General features: G+C 41.2%; 1 pseudogene; it reads left to right on the top strand.

Annotated features, from left to right (window-relative positions):
* The first annotated feature begins 3235 nt into the window (after positions 1 to 3235).
* Positions 3236 to 5291, top strand: LOC106146277 (annotated as a pseudogene).
* The last annotated feature ends 2287 nt before the right edge of the window (positions 5292 to 7578 follow it).

Raw genomic sequence — 7578 nt, 5'->3', positions numbered from 1 at the left:
GGTACCGGAGAAAAACAAAAAAACAAAACAAAACAAAAAAAAAAAACAATGGTGTGCAACTTTAGGAGATAAGAGTAATTTTTTAATGTAATAATTTATAAAAATGTAAATACACACCATAATTTTCAATCATATTTCATAAGAGCAACACATTTGTTGCATGAATACATGAGTCGATCAAAAGCTGTGAGAAACATACATATGATAGTGAGAAAAGTCCATCATCACCCAACTTAGTGGACTTCTTTTTTATTGTGAATTGTTAATTCAATACAATAACAACAAACCCTCCATATCTAGGAGTTGTACATCTATGTATTCAACCAACAGGACATAGAAAACTTTGAAATAGTATTGCATCTGCAATGAGCATATGCTCACATTTCCTTCTAATTATTCTCTAAGCAATCCAATATAGCATTTTCCAATGTAACAATTGTTGAGATGGTGTTAACATTGAATTGGGTATTATAAGTGTTCTAGTGATGGTTGAACAAACAGAGGATATGCAGAGGTTTTGTGGAACTATAAGTCATTGTATATAAGGGGTTTGAACCTCTGACAATCTTAGTATAAATCCTCATTGGAAATGAAGGGATAACTGTGTATATTTATGCTATGATGGTAGCAGCTCTCACAATGTTAGTCTGATTAATTTTCTCTGTTGACCTTTTCACAATAGTCATAATTTAAAAGGACATGCTACCATTCAAAGCAAAACTTTTAGTCAAAATATACAAAGGTGCCGGGATATAGGTCAGTTGCACTGTGCCTTCCTGGCAAGCTCAGGTGTTGAGTTAAATTTCGCATATCAAAAAGAATAAAACAAAAATAATGGCAATGAATGAGTAGAAAGCATGCATTTCTGGTATTAAACAGACCTTTTTGTATAGGTAGATGTATTTGAATGGATATTCATTCAGAAAAATAGTTTTGGAATTAGATGGCAGACTATGGGTCTTAATGCATGTCTCTCAAAAAAGCAACAATTTAACCACTACCCTTAGGTCCACTATAGCTCAGGGAGAATCCTAGAGTATACCAAATGGTGTGCAGTCATGCAATAGAGCATGAAAATATAAGATGGTCACATACAAATGCATAGAGTGCACTTCTCCTTGTCAACACACACATACACACACACGTACATTCCCTCCCACAATGCATTTCCAGGGATCAACTCCATGGAAGGAAAGTAATATAGCACTGTTGTAAAGACAGTTACACACACCAATGGGGCACCCTAGAGAGGTCGGGAATAAGTCCACACATCCGCAGTCACGTGACCACTGCCAAGGGTCCCAAAAAGAGCCAATGTGGAAAGGACAGTCTTTAATAAATCATGTTGGAGAAAGTGGATATCTACATGGAGTAGAATGAAGCTTGACTTCCCAATTACACCACGTGCAAAAATCCACTCAAAATGATTAAAAGTCTGAAATGTGAGATTTCCAGTCATAAAACTATTCCAAAGAAACACAGGCAAAGTATTCTTGACAAAGGTTTGGGAAATGATTTTTAGGACATGACAACAAAAGGACGGGCCTGAAAACCAAAAATAAGTTAAAGTGACTACTTCAAAGAAAAATTGTTTTGTACAGCAAAGGCAATGTTACGGTGGTAAAAATCCTATGCACGGGGGAAATTTAGGTCAAATAAAAATGATTTCTAGGCAAAACATGTAAGAAACTTACACAAATTAATAGAAAAAATTTCCAGCTGATTTGATTTTTAAAATGAACAAAGGCCCAGAATGGACATTTCTCAAAAGAAGGCAGCTAATCAATAGATATATGGAAAGTTCTCAGCATCATTTAACCATCAGAGAAGTGTCAACCCAAGCACAATGAGAGATCATCTTACACTTATTAAAATGTTAATTCAGGGGCTGGGGATTTAGCTCAGCGGCAAAAGCGCCTGCCTGGCAAGCGCAAGGTCATGAGTTCGGTTCCTGGTACCAGAGAAAAACCAAAAACCAAAAAAAAAAAAAAAAAGAAAAATGTTAATTCAAAAGAGCTAGGTGCTGGAGAAAATGGAGACAAAAGGAATTCCTGCAAGTACTGATGGGGATGTAAATAAGTATAGTTGTTCCAGGCAACAATATGATTGTTCTCAAAAACTTGAACATAGAATGGCCTTGTGACACAGCCATTCCACTCCTACATGTATGTCTTAGTCTATTTTCTCTTTCTATAACAAAACACTGAAGGCTCCCTAATGTGTAAAGGAAAGAGGTTTATTCTGTTGCACTGTACTGAAGTGCAAAATCATGGCCCTGGCATCAGGTTGGCTTCCTGGTGACGGCCTGATGGCAGGAAAGTGGGGGAAGCAGGGGTGTGTGGAGGAGAATCCCACATATATAAGAGAGGAGAGGGGTGCCAGGCTTTCATTCTCCTCTGAAAGCAGCCAACCCAGCCCTGTGAGAGGGACAACTCACTCATGCAAGAAAAGCATTGATCCCTGTGGATGCCCTCATGTGAGGGTGAATGTTGACTGGCATGAGAGAGACCTAGATTAGGGAAGCTCACTTCTGGTTGTCTCTGAGCAGATCATAAGGCATGATCTTGGAGGCCATCTCAGGTCTGTGGCTCCTTCTCCTCAGGGGCTCTTCCCCTGTTCTCTGCAACCCTGCTGCTTTGAGTGAAGCTTTTCTCCACCAGCCCCTCTGCACTGATGCCTCTGCCTCAGAGGCAGCCAACCATCAACTGAGACCTCTGAAACCGTGAACTGAAGCAGACCTCTCAAGTTCCTTGTGTCAGGTATTTGTCCCAGAAGCATGATGCTGTGCAATATATCAGGTCAGCTCTTAAAGTTCTCAACATCTTTCAAAATTGGGAGTCTTAGTGAGGACCAAACATATTTCAATCAATGTAGGGTATATCCAGGAGCAATAATATTAACATTCCCAAATAGCATCTTCTCTCTTGTATTCATTTGAAAATTTTTCACAATAGGCAGCGATGGAAATAATCAAAGAATATCAATAAGCAAATGCATGAAGAAAAGACCATACATATATATGTATACACACAACAGAATATCCTTCAGCCTTAAAAATGAGATAATGTTGCTTGCAAAAACAAACGATCCTGGAGGACATCATGCTAAATGCAATACCCACACACAGAGAGACGCATGAGCTCACTTATGTGTGAAACCTAAAGTAACCAAAATCATACAGGTAGAGAACAGAGTGGCAGTTGTCTCTGCTGGGATGAGGAAAAAAATTTACAGGATGTTGGTCAAGTTGCAGCACAGCTTAGTTGCTGTAAGTGCAGGAGTTCTGGAGGTGTAATGCACAGCAATGGTTCTAAGGTTACAGCAGTGTATCATAAACATGATATTTGCAGAGATGGAAGCTCCAGTGTGCTTTCACCAGATGCAACAACTTTTTTTTGTAACACATTATTCAGGCTGGCTTTAAACTCATATGGAGCCCAGGTTGGCCTCTAACTTGCAGTGATTGTCCTGCTTCAGTCTCCTGCATGCTGGACTTCCACCACTATGCCTCCCTCCAGTCACCAGCAAGAGTGCAAAATAGTTTTACATGGTAACTAGGTAAGGCGCTGGTTACGTTGAGAGAACTTTGGTATTCCACATGGTCCTTTAGGGAATGTGTTGGTGTTGGGCATTAGCAGAGAGGACTTATATATCTCTTCTAAGCAATGACATCTCAGTGTGGTAGACAAATGTAAAGTGGTTCCATAGCCTCTGGCTTTGGTTTTCTACTCTCCTTTTATGTGTCTATGAGGACTGTGACTTGATTCTTGCCAGTACAATATGGCAAGGGTGATAGGATGCCATTGTCATGACTGTGTTGACCCCATCTCCTGTCAGACTCCCTCCCCATCTCCTGTCAGACTTGCTCTATTGGTTTGGTGCAGTAATTGGCCATGTTTAAAGTGCCCACTTGACAGTGAGGCATCCATAGTGTCCAAGGGTGGTTTTATCCCACACCCAGTAAGAAACAGGTGTGCTCAGTCCTATAACCATGAGAAATGCTTGCTCTGACAAGAAACAAATCTAGTTTAACCAGTCACTCCTCATTTACACCTCAGAGTCCATGAAGAACTTAATTAGAGTTGGATGGAAGGTCGACCATGATACTTGACCTTGATGCGATGGGTTCTTATGGGTGAGAGTGCATATAGGCAGAGGGGCTTAAGGGAGACAGACTCCTTGAATGTCACTATTTTCCCCAGTGATCTTCCTGTACTTGTATATATACATGATCCATCTAATCTAACTATCTATCATCTCTCTCTGTCTTTCATCTATTATTCATGTCTCTGGAGAATGATATCACGGGCTTAGGAGTGCTCCTGCAGCACAGAGTGGTTCAGGAAGGGTTGCACCCAGTTTCACACACTGAAAAGGGTTCTGCACGGATACTATAATAGCCATGGCAGCAAACAGGCAAAACCAGAGAAGCAAATCAGGGTCACCTCCTGGTGACTGAGCCCCTGGGATATTTGCATGCTCTCTGAGCCAAGAGCATGCCTTTCCTTGCTCACTAAGTGTCCTCCTCTCTGAGTGAGCTCTGCCTCAGGTGCAGGTACAGAGCACAACCACACTGCGTGTACTTCTAGGCTAAAGCAAAGGCATGAAAGAACTGTGGGTGGGGACAGGTAGCAGCCTAAGGACCAAGATATCTGATCTCTGGTGACTGGAGGGAGGACCAGAATGGGACCAGTACTGACAGTCTTCTTCCCATCCTGCATTCCTCTGCTTGAAGTGGAGGCTCCCAGCTTTGGTGCCCTGGCTCCTGCTGGGCTCTGTGCTCATTTCCCTCTCAGTAACCTTGCTGTTCTTTTGGGGGAACTTTGCTGTGTACCAAGCACTCATGAAGAAGAATCTTTCTGAGAACATGACTGACAGGGAGTGGAACAGGAGGCTGGAAATTCACTATTTCATGCCTCTGAAACTCATCACGATGTCAATTCCATGCTCTCTTTTTCTGGTCTCAATTTTGCTGCTGATTGGTTCTCTGAGGAAATGGGCTGAGAATGCAGGACAGCGGCCGTGACCCTCAGGAGTGCAGCAACCGGGTTCACACCAGAGCTCTAACGTCCCTCATCTCCCTCCTTGTTCTCTATGCTCTGTCTTTCGTGTCCCTGGTCATTGATGGCACAGTCTTTATCACCTCTGACAGCAGGTGGTACTGGCCATGGCAGATCTCAGTCTTCCTGTGCACGTCTGTGCATCACTTTATCCTCATTAGCAGCAACCTGAAGCTTCGAGGCACGGTCAGGCAGCTACTGCTGTTGGGCAGGGGCTTCTGGGTGACCTAGGTAGCTCAGTGTCCTAATCCAACCCTCAGAAGAGACTCAGGGGAGGGATCAGAGCCTCACCTCACCTATATGGTAATGCTCTCAAAGGCAGGTGAGCAATAGAGCACAGCATGGGATTCTTCCTCTTGGAAGGAGCAAAGAGAAGAAAAGTGAGGTGCTCTCTGACCATGCTTCCTGTCCTTGGGAAACTGTTAAAGTGAACCCATATTAAGCCTGGGTAGATAGCACGATCTGGATTTCAGAATATACTATTTTGTGATTTTTTTATACTTAAATTCCCAGTGTAATCTGGAAAAGACACCACACAAATTTTGTGTGTTGCATTTTCATTCTCATTCACTTGAAGATATTTTCAAGTGTTCTTTTTTCATTTCTACTTTGACCAATGGGGTAATCAAACAAGTGGTATTTAACATGCTCATATTTATGGGATTTTCGAAGATATCTTTATGGAACTGATTTTTAACTTAATTCTATTGTGATCAGAATGCATTCTCTGAATTTTTCTAGTCCTTTAAATTTTTTTGAGACATATGGGCCGCATATGATCACTCCTGAGGATGCTCCCGGAGAAGAACGCATGTCCTGCTGACGGCGGAGGGCGTGTTCTCTAAGTGTCACACAGCCACTTGCTTGATGGCATTGTTTACATCTTCCACACCCTCCATATCCTAGCTGGTTTTCTGTCTACTTTTGCATTTACTGAGCGTAAGTGTTGAATTATCCTATTGTGTCTTTTTCTCCTCTCATTTTTTTCTGTCTTTGCTCTCTGCCACTCGAAGCTCTGCAATACACTGAGGAGCGCCAGGCTCGGTACTCCCACTGTGCAGTGTCCCCACTGTTGCAGGTTCCACACTGTCACACTTTAACTGTGATATATATATTTTTTGTCATTTCATCTAGTTCTGTCAGTTGTCTGTGCTTTGTTTGTGTCTGTGTTTGTTAACTCATTTTTTCCAGGTTGTGAGGCACATTTTCTTGTTTTTTTTTAAAGGTTTAATAATTTCTGATTGAATATTAGACATTAGGAATATTAAGTGATTGCATATTTGCCTTTGTTGTATTCTGCTAAGGTATTTTTGTCTTTGAATAGAAGCCATAAATTAGTGTATAAATTAGTGTAACCCTGTGGGGTTTTACAGACTAATTGAGGGAGTTCTAAGGTGGTCTTCATTCTAGGTGTAACTTTACTCAACTTCCGATGTTTAGCTTTTCTGCCACTGACATGGCAGAAAATAAGATTTTATTTGATTATATTACTTCCCCATATGTGAAGAGAGATAAAATGAATCTTGGCTCCATTTGGTGTCTGGACGTATTTGTTTTATCATTTTTCTTTCCTTCAAACTTGCTCATTCCCAGTTGTGTGGGCCTGTTACCTATTAATCTACCTATTAATGTTTATCCAAAACTCAAAGACCTATTTGTAGCACTTTCCTCCTGTGTATCTAACTCCTTCTTGGAGCTCTGCTTGTCTCCTAACTTCTGAGTTCCTTTTCCCCATCCTTAACTGAGCATAATTTCCAGACTGCTTCAATTTCCCCTCCATAAACCGTAATCTGGATATTGCCTGCTGCCAGAAAGTCTGTGTGTTTGTATCAATCATTTCATTGCTTTTCTTTCTCACATGAATACAGTTCTCTGCTATTTTTAAAATTCTGAACATAACAGTTTTGAATGTTTTCTAATTCTCTATCTATGTACAGTAACTGGGTAAGCCTGTACCCTGTTCCTTGTTCATGCCCGAGAAGTGAACACCTATACACTTTTTATTTTTTCATTTCTTATTCTATTCTCTTAGAGAGTTCTCTCAATTTAGCATTCATTTTCCTAGTAATTTCTTTAATATTCGAGGAAGAAGAAGTCTCTTCATATGAAAGAAGGTGGGGCTATTAATGTGTGAGCTTCCTGAGCCACGGTGTAGATCAAATTCTGAGGGATGATGTTTGTCCTTTATGAGTAGTCTCATCAGAGTCAGATGGATTTCAATGGAGGATAAATTATATCCTGTGACTGAATTCACTTCAGACTGGGTAGGGAGGGAGGAGATGATAAAGCTACTGGGCCCCAGATGCCACTAAGAGATGCCTTTCCTTGCTGAAAACCGCATCAGCACTAGAGATCCTACCATTTTTGAAAAAGTTTATGTTATCTGTGAAACAATTTTTTTCAGAGGACAAATTCTGGGGTCTCCTATCCGGCATTGACAGCCGCGGAAGAGCTGACCTGTTGCTCTGTGAACAGTGTTTCTAATGACCTGTGTTCATTAGACCCACAGATCCCAGCC

This window comes from Chinchilla lanigera, unplaced genomic scaffold, assembly GCF_000276665.1.
Source record: "Chinchilla lanigera isolate Chin_1 unplaced genomic scaffold, ChiLan1.0 scaffold00236, whole genome shotgun sequence".
Classification (NCBI taxonomy): domain Eukaryota; kingdom Metazoa; phylum Chordata; class Mammalia; order Rodentia; family Chinchillidae; genus Chinchilla; species Chinchilla lanigera.
The sequence above is the reverse complement of the archived record's forward strand: the minus strand, read 5'-3'. Positions and strand labels throughout refer to the sequence as shown.